We start from the raw sequence: 17,371 nt of genomic DNA, 5'->3' as shown, positions 1-17,371 counted from the left end.
ATATTTGTAGCAGACCTTTAGATCATGAACAGATAATTTCAGATAAGTAGCTAGAGGCTCTCATGCCTCACAAATAGATTATTTTCTCTTTTTATTTCTTAACAGCATGTACCTTGCTACAATAATTTCGCAGGCCCTGTTATCTCTTGTATTTATCTATATAAAGTGTTTAACTAAGATGGTATGGCAGAGGTTTTAGGGTTTTGTATTTCCCAGCGTCTCTTAAATGAACAACAAAACACTGTGATAATATTTTGTTGCTCCTCCATTGAACAGCATTATCTACAGACTGACCAGTTAGATTTAGTTTAAATCCATGCTTCTTCATAATGTCTGCGCAAAGTGCCTCAGGTGGCACATGACCAGGATTCATCACCGAATTTGGTTTGCTGGTTGGATCATTAGCTAACCGTAACAGAAAGATGATGACCCTCTGGATTCTGAGTTCCATTTTTCTTTATAAAATAACTGGGTTTACTGAAACCCACCAATGACGCTTGTCTATACTAGAATGCGTGTGTTCAGAGTTAATGTTTCATGGATAGACAGGTTAGCTGTTTGTTCTCTTCCTCACAAAATTCTAGGTTTGCAAGTCATACTTGTGTAAGAGCTCCCTAAGAGCTAGCGTATGATAACTTTAGAATAAAAGAAGGAACACTCCTGGTGAACTTTAAATATAGTTAGCAAAAGGCGAGGCAGTTGGTCTAGTGGTTAGAGCACAAGCCTTGGAGTCAGGACTTCTGGATTCTATTCAGTATGACCGCTGTCTGGCTATGTGGCGGTTACTTAGCCTATCTTACCATTATTGGTATGTATCAAATAGGGATGTTTTTAACTTTAATTAATATCTAGAGCTTTGAAATAAAAGTGCAAAGTGCTACAGAATTGAAGTAGCTTCTCTGTGCTTGAAGTTGAAGCTACAAACTAGTTTTGATGTTGTAACCCTGACTTCCTTTTTTAATCACCCCTCCTGTCCCTGCTTGCCCCCACCCATTCCCAGTTTCCTCAGAAATAAACTAATCTGACTGTATTTATACATGACATCACCTCCCAAGAAATCTTGAGAAAAATCAGAAAATTTAATTTTAAAATTATGGTTATTTAACATTGTTCTTGTTGTTGGCTTTTTGAACATTTTACTAAGTTTGGCTCATACCTCCAAAATGGTTTTGCCAACAAACATTATCTTTATTATGTTTTTTAGTCTTGCTGACAGTAATTGACAAATAGTGGTGGATTTTGTTTTGGGTTTTTTTTGCTTTTTTCCCCTTAAGGAAAAGGATTATTGGGGGAGTCCAAAGAGCTTGCTATGGGCTGCATATACCCCACACTAAATTAGCCAGGGAAGAAACTAACTAGAGCAAGGGTAGAAAAAGAAGGCAGTACCCCTAAGGAAAAGAAGAAATTCTCTTTGTCCCAGTCCAATGAGGCATTAGGGTCAGGATTCAATTACCAGGGTCAAGATACAGGGAGAGAGATGGTCTCAGAAAGAGGGGTGGGTGTGTAAAGAATCAGGACAACAGAGTGTGCTGAATGAATGGGCCTTGAGTGATCTGCAAAACATGGAGGTGGAGCTAGAGGAAGACAAATGCTTGGGGCCAGAGCCATTTGAGAAGGAAAGTGCAAGAGGAAAGGGAGACATAGAGGGAGGTACAGAGGTCAGAAGAAAGTACTATTACTACTTATATTACACTAGTGCCTTGAAGCCAGGGCCCTACTGTGCTAGGTGCTGTCGAAACTTATAACTGTGAAACAAAATACTTCATCAGAAAGTTACAGTTGAAAGTGGGGCTAGTTAAAAAAGTTATATTTTCCATGAATAATTCACTTCAAATTTTTCCGGGAGGTTTGCTTTGTTTTCTGATGAAAAATGTTCAGGTTTTCATTTGTAGACTTTTTCTTCCCTCCTCATCTGCTTCCTGTCCCCCATTGGAAAGGGATGGGTGGGGGAGATCGTAAAACACTGACAGACATTGGGCCAGGATTTCACCCAGTGTCATTTGCGTGGAGTGTTAGAACTCCACTTACTCACACTTTCCACTTTAATTATGTTTAAGAAATGTTTGGTTTAAAAATAATTAATACAATAATATAATTAATTATTAATAGCCTTTAAAGAAATTAAACAGATGTAATATGATTTAGATGACATAAAATAACAAAGGTAAATAAAGTCCCTTTTCATTAATAAAATCAAGTAAATAAACAAAAATGTTAAGAAAATAATGTCTTCATCTTAAAAGCTCCTTGTAAAGAACTCTACTAGTTACCTACATACTGCATCTCTTTTAACACCATACCAATCCATCTTCCTCAAAATTGTCTATTTAGCTGGGTAAAATTGTGAAATATGCTAACTGATCAGCTATGAGCTGATCCTGTGACTCTAGGAATTTGCACTGAAAAGGACATTTATGCACTTAAAACTATGTTTTGTTGGAAAAGCATCTGCTTTTCTGAGAGACGTACCCCAGGGCTTGAATATTCCTGGAACTGTGGCTATCTCTCAAATGGAAGTAACTTTAAAAATACAATCACTGCACCTAATTTGTCTGAAAAGGTAAAGGTCTGCCTCTGTGGAGCTCATTGCAGAACAGAGAAGAAAATGGTTTAAGGGCTAAGATTCTTCCTGGATCTTTATGTGGATGCAATTCCTGATTCTGCCATGGACTTTCTGTGCAATCTTGGGCAAGTCACTTAGGCTACGGCTACACTGATGGCGGCAAAGTCACCACCATGAAATCAATTTCTCCGGATCGACTGAGCGGTCAGTGAAGACCCGCTCAGTCGATCCAGAAATCGACTTACTAAGACCAATTTTACAAGTGGCGTAGCACTGCATCGACAGGAACGCAGTTCCCGTCGGCTCAGTGCAGTGAAGATGGCGCGCAGAAGAGAAGCCCAGAAGTTTTTTGCGTAGCTTGCATAACTCCCGTCGACTGCCGCTGAATCTCGGAGGTAAGTGTAGACAGGGTCTTAGTCTCTCTGTGCCTCAGTTTCCCATCTGTAAAATAGGAATAATACTCTTATGAGTGTTTTGCGGTTACATTCACTACTGATGATGAGACATTCAGATATGATGATGGGGGTCATAAGAATCTAGAGAGAGAGAGGAGTCAAGAATTGTTAAAAGATATTCTACCTGCATCTTTTTATACCTGAATGCCAATCCTTATTAAAATATATAATTGAAATCCCCTTATTATGGTAAATACTTTGGCCATCATGGTATTAAGTGGTGTCTTTTTAAGACCAAAGCCCTTCATATTTCAATCTTCTCTTTCTCTTCTGACACTTGAGCGGCAGATAATGCAAATGTCTTGGCAGGTCTTGTTAAACTCAAGGTCAACAATCTCGTTGGGTGTATTTTCTTATTTTTATGCTCGATACCACCAGCTGTTACCTAGAGACAAACTGCCTTTCCCTTTCCCTGTTGGTATTCTCTGCCAGGTACTGACTCTGAGAAAACTTGAGTGGCACAATACTGTCTGTGTTTTATCCACTGTACCACTGACTTTCTGAATGAGTTTCTCTCGTCCTGTAGCCCATTTTTAAAAACTCATTTGGGTCAGTTTTTAATTGTATTTCCTTTTCGTGATTGTCTAGAGGTTTCAGGGTGCCTTTTTCCAACAACAATCTAATTCCAGTACCACTAATGTGTGTGTTCATTTCCAACTAGCAGAAAGGACAGAATGCAAAACATGGTGTTCTACTAAGTACAAAGGATTTGTTTTTCATTGTACTAAAATGAGTTAATCAAATTTAAACAACATTTCTTTCCCGAAGGGAGATAAGGAAGGATAGTCCAGTGATTGGGTGCTAATTTGGGACTTTGGAGACACAGGTGCAGGTCCCTGCTCCATCACAGACTTTACATTTGACTTTGTGACTTAAAGATTGTGAGGTGCTCAGATACTGTGATGATGGAGTGTAAAGGGATTAGGCAGGAGGGGGAGGGTAGTTTTCTCTACTTGCAAACAAACAGACCTGCCATGCCCACACGCAGCTGTAAGAGCTGCGAATCCTGGAGGCAGACACCCACAGCTGAACCGCGTGAAGGAGGCAAAACCCAATATAAATGAGGAAGAGCAACAAAGGCAGAGGGCAGGGAAGCCTAAGACAGCAGAGCAGTGACAGCCCTGTGTCAGACAGCTTGCATGAACCTTCATATAGCAACATTATTCTGATAAACCCCACAAATGAAATAGCAGCCCCAGAGGCAGCCCCTAATTGGGGGGCACAAACTGGGACACCTGAGTGGTCCAGCAAAGGGTCCCCATGCAGACCCTGATGTGAGCCTGTCACATGGAGTCTATATACGTAGATATGAAAACACACCCTAAAAAGAAGAGTTTATCCCTTGTTTTGTGTCCGGAAAGCTGAAAGTTCACAAGTTTTCATGGTAAGAATCTTTCATCAGGACATAGTTTAAAAGAAAATGTTCAGATGCAACTGCCATTTCTTACTGTGCCTTTCACTGAAAAGTAACATCACTGGAGACAGCAGCCCTATGGAAAACAACTATTAATGATTCTAAAAGATTTGTACCTTACTTCAATATCTGATTTTAACTCACAAATAAGTGTTAATATTTGCAAAAAATGTTCAGTATTTTAAATATTAAAGTTTTCTTCCTTCTGATTATTATTATGCAACTAGTAACAAAGCAGAATTTAAAACTGGTTTACATTATTCCCCCATTTTGCCCATATCATCATACCGTTTTTCAGCCAGGTGGTTGCAGATGGTCAGCAGAAATCTGTAGTCCCAGAAATTCAAATTGCAATTAATAAAAACCTTAATTTTCAAATATTTCATAGCTTATTCATGGAGAAAAGATGCTTTTTTACCTTTTTGAAATTTCAGACTGCTGGACTGTAAAAACAGAATGCAGTTTTCTTTTCAGTGTATGGGAACTCTTACAATGAATTTTAGCTGCTACAGTAGGTCATTTATAATTGAATACATAATCATTAATTTGCTTGTCATTAACATTTGAGCCAACTATATTTTTAAGTGAAAAAATGAATGATGTTAAAAATTTAGGATTAATATGGAGGAAATTGATAATAAGTAGAAAGAGTATAGTGTAACAATTAAAAAGAGACTCAGTTTTAAGTTACAGCACAATCGTATGCTTGGTAGAATCCTGATTTTTAGAATGATTATGGAGTCAGCCAATGCCTTCATAAACTCAGGTGTTAGATTAATCAGGAGTTTCAGCCTCTGCAGAGTTTAGTTCCTCTACAGCTGTGATGCTTCAGTCAATGTAACGCCAAGAGGACATAACAGACCTTTAGTTAGCCTGAATTGTGGTTAACTGGAGTTCAAAGAACCCCTTTACATAGCCTTTACATAGCATACACGTGGTCTGATCCAACTCCCATTGAAGTAAGTGCTTATCTTTCTATTTACTGCACTGGAAACTGGATCAGGCCCATCTAGACATGTTGAGAGACTAGGATGATGACACAATCTTAAACTTTTCCTACCACCCTGTAACATAGGTGGTTTCTTTAAAGCGTCACTGTAAACTAGCAGGAGTGTAAATTTCTATTGAGACAAAATGGGAAACCCAATACATGTTGACACTTGCTAAAACTAAATGAGAAATGATGAATAAGTAGGTTTCTTTTTTCCTGTTAAAGGCAGGTTAGATATAGGCAAAATCATTGTGGAACAGCCCTTTTAGTTCAAGATAGTATGTTTGGAATGAAATATTTTGTTCTTCTCCAGCACATTAATCTGAGGATCCTAAAATAGTTGACATGGCTTTTAATAGAGGGTTTAATAACAACATCCTGATTCAGCTGTAAAATCAATAGGTATTTTAGCTATCCAAAAAGAATGTATGCTAATAATTATGTTTATGTTGATCATTAACAAAGAATATTTCACACTAGAGAGATGTAGTAATAAAGAGAACTGGAATTACTTGTCTACACCAATTAGTGATTTCACGTCAGCTATATAAATCCCTTTCATACTATTTTCATGAGGGTATAAAAATGATAAGGTGGGGTTATCCATCTTCCTACAGTCTGTGCCTAGTAATACCAATGCCTGTGGTGTTTTTAGTCGTCTCTTAATGTTTTACTCATCATACATAACTCAGATTTTCTCCATCTGCTTGGAACCTAATTTAAATTAGAATTAAATTTAAAATTAAAAAACACATGCACTCACACATTGAACTATCTAATTGCTAACTGTTTCACCATACTGTGTCTTCTCACAGCAATTACATTTATAAATAGTTGTGCTTGGAGAAGTTGATAAAACAAAGATTATTTCCATTGCATTCTAGGGAGTTCTCTTTTCCCATTTAGAGGTCAGCTTGAAGGAATCTACAATTATAGTGTAGAATTTAGAGAAGAATCTTTTTAATTGTATGTAAGAAACTGGAATAAAACGAATGCATTTAAGAAACTGAAACAAAAGAAACCTCATCTTCCGTGAATCTTTGCTAATTTCTAGAATCGAACACAGTGTCCCTTTATGAATGATTTCTAATAGTTGGTTTTTGATTCATCATTGGCCAGTGGGCCGCAACCTGAGCTGCTGTAAATTGTTAAAGCTCTGACTTCATTGGCTCAATAGCTACTTTCATCAGCTAAAAATTTCTGCACTTCTAGATTCTGGCCAGAAATGCCAAAATACTTGAGCATGACTGGTGGTGGTTTTGTCCTGACCAGAATTGTGAAATACCAGAAATCTAATGAGACACTTTGTTTCTCTGAGATTTCTGGCCCGGTTTTGCAAGACCAAGAAGATTACAGACCTCAGATAAAGTTTGAATGAGAATCTGAGTCTTTGTGCGTCTATCCAAACCAAGCCCAAACTCCAAACAATTTGAGCCTCAATCATCTTGGCAGGTTATGGGCAATAATGACTTGACATATAGAAGATAAGACAAAAGAGCTTAACATACATGAAGAGGCTGAGAGAGGAAAATGGGGATTATGAGTGATATCTTGACTCGTAAATGTATCTGTTTTAACTGGGATCAGGTAAAGGGCATTTGTTATTTTTTTACAACTCTGTAGAAGGGAAAATTTCTTATAAATCTTGAATCCCATTCCTTAAAAGATTTGTACCATTTCAAATGATTTTCCCTATTAACCCTCTTTCTATTTTTTATCATATGACTCTCAGTGTTCCGTGAAGTAGCATTTTACCTCTTCCAAGATGATAGTGTTTTATTGCTTTTGAGATGATGAAAAATACTGTATGTTAATATTAAAATGCCTCTGGATGTCTTCAGAAAACTCCAAGTTTAATCGGTGTTTTTGTTGTGGGTCAAAGTTAGGCGCACCTTACCAGTCTAAAAGATATATTTTAAATAGCTTTGAAATCACATTTTCCTGCCTATAAACAGATGGACACTGCCAGCAGGACCCCTGTTTGCAGACAAGAATCCAGTCTCATAAATTATCACCAGCCTGCATAGTAATGAGTCCATTTATATGGAAATAGATGCACTACTATTCTTTTGTTGGCTCTCAAGCAATTTATGAACTGCTTTTCACATTATGAGAAGTGCTTCATGAATCAGATGAAAAACAAAACTGAGACACTGATAATTTCCAACTTCCTTTGATAAATACCACTCCAAACATGAAAATGGTAAAAGAGTCAAGAGGTGTAAGACAGAAGGAAATGTAAGTGATAATAATGTCAATGGAATCAAATGCTGTTGCAGGATAATGGTCTCCTCCTCCTAGACTGAGAGATACAAATGCAACGATGAGGACATTTATCAGAAAATAAACAACGAGCCAAAGCAGAGAGGTTTATTTTCACAGAGGGAGATGCAGTTTATCCTGGGATGATGATAATCTATAAGTGACTCTATGAATTAAAATCAGTGGTTACTGGTACATTAGCAGGACAGGTACTTACTTAATCACTATTCAAAATACAGTTTGATTTATTTACAGAATCAATATATTTATGTTTGTCAAAAACTATTCATAAAAGGCCAGTTTAAATTTAAACTGTTAACATTAGAGCTAGGAGGAGAAAATGGCTAAGGTTTTCCTTTCAAGTGGGTACAGTAGATGCCAATAACTACTGCAGGCAGGAAAAAGCAGGTGTTTTTTGTTACCTACAATTAAATAGCATGAATGAGTTGTGCAGTGATGGCAGAATGTTAGTTCATTTTATGAATTCATTTTGACCACTATATTTCAACAAGTTGAGGGTGTATGTTCAGAGAGATACTATAGCAGTGAAGTTGGAATTAATTCCATACTGAAGGCTCTTAATTTACTTCTAGGAATAAGTAATTTGAAACTAATTTCTAATGAGAGATTTACTGAATTGCTAGGAGTCTGTGTTGTATAGTCCTTCACCTGCCAGGTTTGTTGGTTGTTCAATATCATGGTTAACTTTAGCAAATTGCACCATTCCACACTGAAAAATGACTATGATTATATGTAATTAACATCATTTTATATTTAGTATCTCACATAGCAAATGATACAATAATATCAGCATGCCACTGTTGCTAACTCTTATGATTTTTTATTCAGTCCAACAGAATTTGGTGTTTATTCTTAGAGCCCCAGCTCTGCATTCAAACCCCAGCTTTCATTTTAAAACAACAGTAACAACAAAAAGTCTCTAGCCCTCATGGTTGCAAAGAAAAACTTGGACACATGAACCCGAAAGGCTCAAAAACCAGAAGGCAAATAGAAAGAACCAAACATTGAGATTTAAAAAAAAAAACACAAAAATATTAATGTATTCCCCTGACTTTTCTGAAGCCTAAGTTATGATATTTGAATGCTTTGGGCTGGCAAGATTGGCATGTACATTTATGAATTTGTATTTGTGCCATTAAAATTCCCTCCTGATTTACATTTGGCATAAGAAGAGATGAATGGATTCATATTCTTTTTGCTGATTTTTCTTTTCATCAATTTGAGGATCTGTGGTGATGTATAAAGGAATAAACCTGTCACAGGAGAGCTGGCCCTTCAAGAGAGTCCAGGATTCAGCTTGTTCCTGTAACTTGGTCCCTGCAAACAACAGTGGAATTCCAGAACTTGTTGCACAGCAGGCAGGGGAACTGTAAGCTGTTAACCAATCTTGCAGGGTATAAAAGGGCCTGCTTTCTCTAGTCTGAGAGAGCTAGGGAGATGGCAAGACCTGTTTGTAAGTCTCTCTGCCATGGAAAAGCCTAGGGAAGGGCAAGAACTCTGAACTTTGCAAAGGGGTGAGTCCTGAGACAGAAGTCTGCAAAAGGAACTGGGTAAGATGTCTTGAGACATGCTGGGCCAAGGACAACTTGGACGTCTAACATGAAGAGGGGTGGACCCCTAAGAAGTATGGAAAAGGCTTACAAAGACACAAGTAAGGGAGCTTATAGACCAGGAGATCTGCCCTGGAAGAGGGAGTTCTTGATTTGGCAGAAGAACTTAAACCTCCTTGCAAGTGTGGAAACTGAGGCACTGGCTGAATTTGATAAAGATGAGCTGCATGCTTTCAAAACCGACTAGTTTTTTTTAGTTTTCGTTGAGCATCTAAGCTCTGAGCCAGCACAGAACTGAAGAATGTACTTAATTTTATGCATTTGAATTGTAACTTCAAAGAATTTGCTCATATAGTCCTTCAGTAGGAGTTTTGCTTAAGTAAGTGCTTTTGGATTGCATGCCAAAATGTTAAGATTCTGAGAGAACCTCCCATATCTAAGGACGTTCACAGCACAGGGGCCAGTTCTGTCACCCTCTGCTTTCTGTGGCACTGGATACAAAGGACGCAATGTAGTTCTGCTTTGTGGGACAGGGGGCAGATTTACCTCTCTGTGACCACAGAGCATAGTTCTGTGGGACTCCTACACGTTGTCCTGACTCAGGGTAGACAGAGCTGAACTCAATCCCAAATAATCTAGGAGACCTAAATGAATTCGAAGAAGGAGTATTTCATAGCTCATGAGTAGAGCTGGGTGAAGTATTTTTTGAGTATTCGTAATGACTTAGGCCCCTTTGGAAGCTCAGTTCTTCTTGGAGCTCCCTGACATGCAGCATGTCAGCTCTGTGGTTCAGTGTGGAGGAAGGGGGATCATGGGCCTGCTTCTTCCCTGACACCTTGGGAATGATTTGTGCTCTATTGGGCATGGAGAGAGTGGTCTGTAAGCTCTCTAAATGCAGACTTTGATTGCTCCTGGCCCATGTGCAAGTGTTGGAAGTTAGAGGCAGGGGAGAATTCCTGGATTTGGGAAAGATTCTAGAACAGTCAGCATGGATTCACCAAGGGCAAATCATGACTGACCAAGCTGATTGCCTTCTATGATAAGATGTGGATATGGGGAAAGCAGTGGACATGATATACCTTGACTTTAGCAAAGCTTTTGATATGGTCTCCCACAGTGTTCTTATCAGCAAGTAAAAGAAATATGGGTTGGATGAATGGACTATGGGTGGATAGAAAGCCGGCTAGATCAGGCTCAATGGGTAATGATCAATGACTCGATGTCTAGTTGACAGCCTGTAACAAGCAGATGCCCCAGGGGTTGGTGCTGGGGCTGGTTTTGTTCAACATCTTCATTAATGATCTGGAGTATAGGGTGGATTGCACCTTCAGCAAATTTGCAGATGACACTAAGCTGGAGGGAATGGTGGATACACTGGAGGATAATGATAGGATACAGAGTGATCTAGACAAATTGGAGTATTGGACCAAAAGATATCTGATGAGGTTCAACAAGGACAAGTGCAGAGTCCTGCACTTAGGACAGAAGAATCCAACGGACTGCTACAGTCTGGGAATCGACTATCTAGGCAGCAGTTCTGTAGAAAAGGACCTGGGGGTTACAGTGGACAAAAAACTGGATATGAGTCAACAGTGTGCCCTTATTGCCAAGAAAGCTAGCAGCATATTGGGCTGCATTAGTAGGAGCATTGCTAGCAGATAGAGGGAAGTGATTATTCTCCTCTATTTTTCATGGGTGAGGCCACATTTGGAGTATTGTGTCCAGTTTTAGGCCCCCCACTACAGGAAGGATGTGGACAAATTGGAAAGTTCAGTGGAGGGCAACAAAAATGATTAGGGGGCTGGAGCACATGAATTATGAGGAGAGGTTGAGGGACTAGGCTTGTTTAATTTGCAGAAGAGAAAAATAAGGAGGGATTTGATAGCAGCCTTCACCTACCTGAAAGGGGGTTCCACGGAGGATGGAGCTAGGCTGTTCTCAGTGGTAGTAGATGACAGAACTAGGAGCAATGGTCTCAAGTTGCAGTGGGGGGAGGTCTAGGTTGGATATTAAGAAAACGTTTTTCACGAGGAGGATGGGGAAGCACTGGAATGGGTTACCTAGGGAGGTGGTGGAATTTCCATCCTTAGAGGTTTTCAAGGTGCAGCTTGACAGATTCCTGGCTGTGATGAAATATATGAGTTTGGTACTGCTTTGAGCAGTAGATTGGACTAGATGACCTTCTGAGGTCCCTTCCAGCCCTAATCTTCTATGATTCACTCATGGAGCAAGCCTGTACTGAGTGCTGGACCAGGAGTTGTACTATATTTTGAGGTATTGAGCATGCTCAGTTCCCAGTGGGAGTTGAGACCTCAGTACATTGCAGGAGTAGATCCGTGCACATGTGTTTGAAGATATTAATGTTGTTCCAAAGAACTTTCAAGTATAAATACTTTTCAGTGGAGCCATGTCCAAAAAAAATTCATGAAGCAGATCACAATATATATATGGTGGGGTCTGAAAACAAGTATATCGTATGCAGATCTGTGTAAAGAAAAGGCACCATTAGGACCTTGTTGCTTCAAAATTTATATTTGACTACTGTTTCCCCTTTTAGAAAGGAGTGAGGATGCATAAAGGCAGGAAAGAAAATGGCATGAAAATGGAGTTTTTTTTCTCAGTATGTCAACTCTACCTTTTTATTGTCATCTGCTGTTTCTCCATAAGGAAACACAATTCAATGTGGAATGTACAGAAAGGCACTTAAAACAAAACAAAAAAAGCCCTTGCAAATTGACAGTACATTTATTTATACATGTTTCACCCTGACTCACTACACATCATCACGAGGATCCCCACACTACACATAAAAAAGAAAAGCAGTCATAAATGAAACCAGATTTATTTCCTTGCATTTTTTAACTGATCCTCAGATTCTTTGCTTGAGTGCCATATGCACAGAATATGCTTTTTCCCTCATTATTCATGTGAGGAAATATTATTCCTAATATTACTCTCACTCTCTAGCTAACAATAAATATCATTCCATATATATTATGAAGAGTGATATCATTCTTTGGAGATATGAGCACATTATTTTGTGCTACGTTTGGCTGTTGTGGACTTGATTATTTTTTCTTTTGCAAGTAGTTTAGTGTCAAATATTTTCTTAAACTTTCCCGTCAATTCTTTGAAATAACAGTGTCTATTAAACAACACTTGTGTGGCTATCTGTTAGCTCCCTTAGTTTTCCTTTGTGTGTTTAAAAAAAAATAAAGATCCAGGTTATTAGAAGATTCCAATCTGCAAAGAGTGTGTGTGTGTGTGTGTGTGTGTGTGTGTGTGTGTGTGTGTGTGTACACAGACACAGAAAAACTCTTTTCTGAATATTTTAATGGAAGAAGAGATTTCAAGCAACATTTTCCAAAGCAGTTTTAAGTAAACTGTGTCTTTGGGAATTTCATACCTCAAAATACTTAAAAGATTTTCTATAATTGTCCACTGCTTAGGAAAACCTGGGCTTGAGACAGCTTCTGTCCTTGCATATTCCCTGATTACTCTATGCATTTCAGAATACTTTTGACCTAGGGAAGCCATGGAACATATGAAATTACGTACAGCAGCCAGCCCAAGAAAATTTTTCAATATCATCTGAGAGTTCATTACAGATCTGATAGTATATCTACAGGGAGTGGGAGTGGAGGAGCATGGATGCATATGGGGCAGGGCAGTTCTTCGGAAGCAGAATGGTTCTTGGATTAGGTTAGGTAGAGTGGCAGGGAAAGTAGGTAGTGGGGAGGAATGAGAGGGAGGAATGACCACCAGGAAGTTTTAGCTGACAGTCCATTTGTTACAATATAGTGGATACTGAAGATCTCAAGTCTGCATCTGCATTTGATTTGATTTTTCAAGTAATGGTCACAGACAACGGTTGTAAGATGGGAAACTTACATTAAGGTGAAGTTACAGATGGTTTGGCAAAAGAAATACTAAAGAGAGGTGTAGGACTGAGCAAACTTAATTTTGTTGGTGACCTAATGTTACAGCACCTTTGGGAGGAAATGAGGATGAACTAATTAGCTTCACACACAACCATCGTAAGTTACAGTAAGAAATGGATAAGACAGTTATTATTCTTTTCTGTTCCACACCACAAAATCAATAAACCCTCATCTTTTTTGAGAATGAACAAGTTATTAGGTTTCCAATTCTTGTATTTTTTAATAACAGTATTTAGTAATTTTATACGTCCCCATAGGATGCACTAAGCAGAGGAAACTAGTGTGACGTGTTCATTCATGGAGAAAAGCACTGGGCAAATGGAGGATAAATTGAAAGCTAGTACTCGGTATGATCTGACAAGAAACCAAAAAACATATACCTCTTAGCTCCACTAACTTTACCTATTATACGACTAGATAATTTAGGTGTAGAATAACTCCTTAGTTTCAGAGATGTAGTATGTCACATGTCTCATATGAAAACACTCTGGAACACTATCTTTTGAGGTGGGTGGAAATTTGTTTTTCTTGACCCTGAGCAAGCTCAGATTCATCCATGAAAGACAGAATATTGTGTTTAATATAGGTAGTGTGGAAGGTAAAACTTATTTAAGGGCAAATCCTGACCCTAGTTATTACAGCTTTACAGGAGAAGGTAGCTCCATATGGCTGTACAAACTGACTATGCACTTGCCATCCAGTCCTGGGAGAAACCACACTATTATGTTTGTGTTTCAAAGTTGTCAATCTGAGTTTTCGCTGAGAAACAGGTATGAGATAAATCCCTCCTTCTTGAAGCAGAAGTATTAGAATAGCACAAAAGATACCAAGCCCAGGAATGTACTGAAAATTTGTGAGAGCTTCTTCTTTTCATAGCGTTTAAGGCCAGAAGGGACAATCAGCTCATCTAGTCTGATCTCTTCTATATCACAGGGCATGCAATTTCACACACATATCCCTCTGTTAAATCCAAGGACGCGAGTCAGACCTAAATATTTCAGTTTTCAGCAAAACAAACTGTCCAACAAGCAGACAACCGAGAGCGAGGTGCCACCAATGCCAGAGACCCATGACCTGGCAAAGAAATGAATGGGTAAAATAAGATGACCCCAGCTGGAAAATTATACCTCATGTTACGGAGGAAGGCAAACCCCCAAAGGTCTCTCTGACCTGGGTGAAAATTTCTTCCTGATCTCAAATGATGATCAGTATGACTCTGTGCATGTGAGCAAGACATACTTCTTCTAACAATACAAATTCAACTTCCAGGTTAATGAGAGTCTTCTAAATTTATGTAAGTGCCCTCTTGAGGCTTGTTTGCTGAGTTTTCAACAGATGCATACCTTGTGTTTTGACACTTGCACAGGATGATACCCAAACATGTAATATATGCATACAATTGGGAAAAATACAGCTTTTGCTTATGAGAAAGGGTTATATTATTCTCTACAAATGAAAAACTTTGATTCTGTTAATAGAATTCAGACATAATGAAATAGTGTATTTTGGTACCATAATTTAAAAATATGCATTCTGCCTAAGCCACTGAGAAAAGTACAGTGACATCCCTGTTCTTAGATTGAGTTGCTTCTGAAATCTTCTTAGTGATGTCTGATTCTATATTTCCATGTACTGTATTTAAGACGCTTATTCTACTATCTCACTCAACTTGTTTCAACCAAGGACAGTTTAAAGCTGGAATTTTATTTACCTACATATCTAAATGTTAGAGGTAATCCTGGATCCCCAGATCCAAATATTGCATCTTAAGTTTGTACTTCCCTAACTGTTTATATGTTGTTTTCTGACTTATACTGAGATTGCAAGCTTCTGAGAGGCAGCATCATATTCTTGTTCTGTTTATGCAGCATCTAACGCAATGGGGTCCTGGACCATGACTGGGACTCCTAGCGCTATAGATAATAATGTAAATAAATAATAATTAAACCCATTTCTGCTTTTCATCTTCTATAGTTAAAAATAAAACTAAAAGGTAGTAAAATGGAGTCAATTTGGCTGGAAGTATGAATGAGGGAATTCCAGCTTCAGACATGCTTCTCCATTCCCTATGGAAGCTAATCTGTGGAGGCTCCCCAGAGATCAGAATCTATCAATAGTGAGCGGCCAGAGAAGCAGTCTCAATGTCATTGTGCCACATCAGTTCTGCAGGTATTTGTGTTTCCCACCACAGTATAAACTTACCTCTCTCAGCAGTGGGGTTTGGAGGCAGTGGCCGTGTGGGAACATAAGGTGTATCAATCTTCATCTGTTTTTCCAAAATGCATATGGATCTTGGAGGAAGGGGTGAATCTAACCTAGACGGAGTATAATTTTGGGAAAAACTGCTGCTTTTGCTTATTTTTAAGGTATTAAATTATCTATTCATGTTTGGGGCTCTCTGCTAGGACTTTGACATTCTCTAATGCATTTGTTCTTAAAAGCAATATGAATGATCACCCTCTAGTGAATTGTACTTGTCTTGCTGGAATTCAGGCTGGTATTTTTCTAAGAGCTGTCACATAGTATAGCAAAGGCTCCCTTGTTACATTAATTTGCAGTTATTTGTTACAATATCCAATTCTCTACTAATGTGGAATCAGGTTCTATTAGATATAGTTGCATTTACAATAATTTCATTATGCAGTCCCCCTTGGCCCCAGATGAGTGCACTAGATGAGTCAGAAATACATTCAGTCCCTTAGGTTCAATTAAACAAAAGGTGTGGAGGGGGAGAGGAGTGGGGGTAGTATGGAATCAAAATATTCTTCTGCACACACTGAAGCCAGTTTGACACAGGTGGAATTTTCAAGAATAAATTAACATCCTTTTGCATGATAAAAATAGTAGAACTACTTTCATAAAAATTGCTGTCTTTTGAAGACCAACATTAATATCAAGGATAATTAGGGAGTTTTTAAATGAGTAACACTGATGCACACAACTTGTAGAGATGAGGAATATTGGATTCTATTCATTTGTTTCTCTCATTAAGAAAATAAACTTGGAATTTAATTTCTAAACCACAAATAGTATATGAAATTATTCAATTTGTGTTGTAGCTTAAGCTCTAAATATGTTATATGATTCTGGAATTCTTTTAAAGAAACCAATAACACGATGTGGATGAGTCTCATATGGTTTTCTTATAAATGGTTATTTAGTAAACTCTCCCTACAAACATTGTCTAGGTTTTTTAGTGTAGTCTTTCAGTAATAGCAAATGTACATTATCTGTGGGAGGCCAAATACTGCCTTCGGATGAGTAACTCATATTGATCAGATTGTAAGCTTTTTGGGGGCAGAGACCATCTTCCATTCTGTGTTTGGGTGGGTTTTTTGGGTTTTTTACCCTAATACAGTGGGGTCCTAATACATGATTCAGTAGAATTTGGATCGTAGTGTTTTAGAACAGCCACATAGTTACTGTGAATAATGCATAACGTTTACAATATATCCACTTGTAGGAGATGAATAAAAGTATATTTAAAAAAAATTAAGGGATGGAAGGAAACTGTGTAAAGAAGAACAAAACAAACTGGGCAACTCAATCTAACTTTCAGCTGGTATAGTTTTTTTTTTGAAGCCCAACTTCCCAATCCTGCAGTTGATGGGACTACTCACAGTGCATACAGTTAAGTTAATACATCACTCTTTGCAAGTTTAAAATTTAAAATCTTTTCTGTCTATCTTCCTTTTAAAGGAACCTCACCACTTTGTACCTGGCTCATCAAACTGCATTTCATCTGTGCACAGATGCTGGCATGAATGAAAACGTCTAAAACTATTTCCCACTGATGTTTCAAAGCTATGTGCTTATTAATGTCTTCCCATTATGTGGCATGCTGTGGTGCAGTGGGCCAGAACTGGCTGTGCAATTTAAGTGACAATTTAATGGCAGACCAAGTCTTGACTTTAAAGACCAATTTCATACTAGTCACTGTGGCTGCTAGTCCAATGGTCTGTTTCTTCCCTTGCTTGCTCCTTGTGTAAATATTTAGAACTGTAAAAAGTGAGTGCACAAGGCTGCCAAATCAGAATGGTAGCACTTTTTATAAACTTTGCACTTGCTTGATAGAGGTCTGACTACACAAGACAGCAGAGAATCAGATCCTAAATGCTCACTACTGCACATGCTGCAGAAATGTTACTGGCTGTGGTTTCTCAAAGTGTTCCTG

At 38.3% G+C, this 17,371-nt stretch overlaps 1 long non-coding RNA gene across 1 annotated transcript in view; it reads left to right on the top strand.

Annotated features, from left to right (window-relative positions):
• The window catches only part of LOC137154136 (uncharacterized), a 29,638-nt gene extending 12,622 nt beyond the window's left edge, over positions 1-17,016 (top strand). Inside the window, exon 3 of the long non-coding RNA XR_010920100.1 lies at positions 16,897-17,016. This is a non-coding gene — a long non-coding RNA (uncharacterized lncRNA). The remainder of the gene's footprint in view (positions 1-16,896) is intronic.
• Positions 17,017-17,371: the final 355 nt, after the last annotated feature.

The sequence above is a fragment of the Emydura macquarii genome, unplaced genomic scaffold, assembly GCF_026122565.2.
Source record: "Emydura macquarii macquarii isolate MOO-44397 ecotype Brisbane River unplaced genomic scaffold, CSIRO-AGI_Emac_v2 contig_1253, whole genome shotgun sequence".
Lineage (NCBI taxonomy): Eukaryota > Metazoa > Chordata > Testudines > Chelidae > Emydura > Emydura macquarii.
This window is presented reverse-complemented; position numbering and strand designations above follow the sequence as displayed.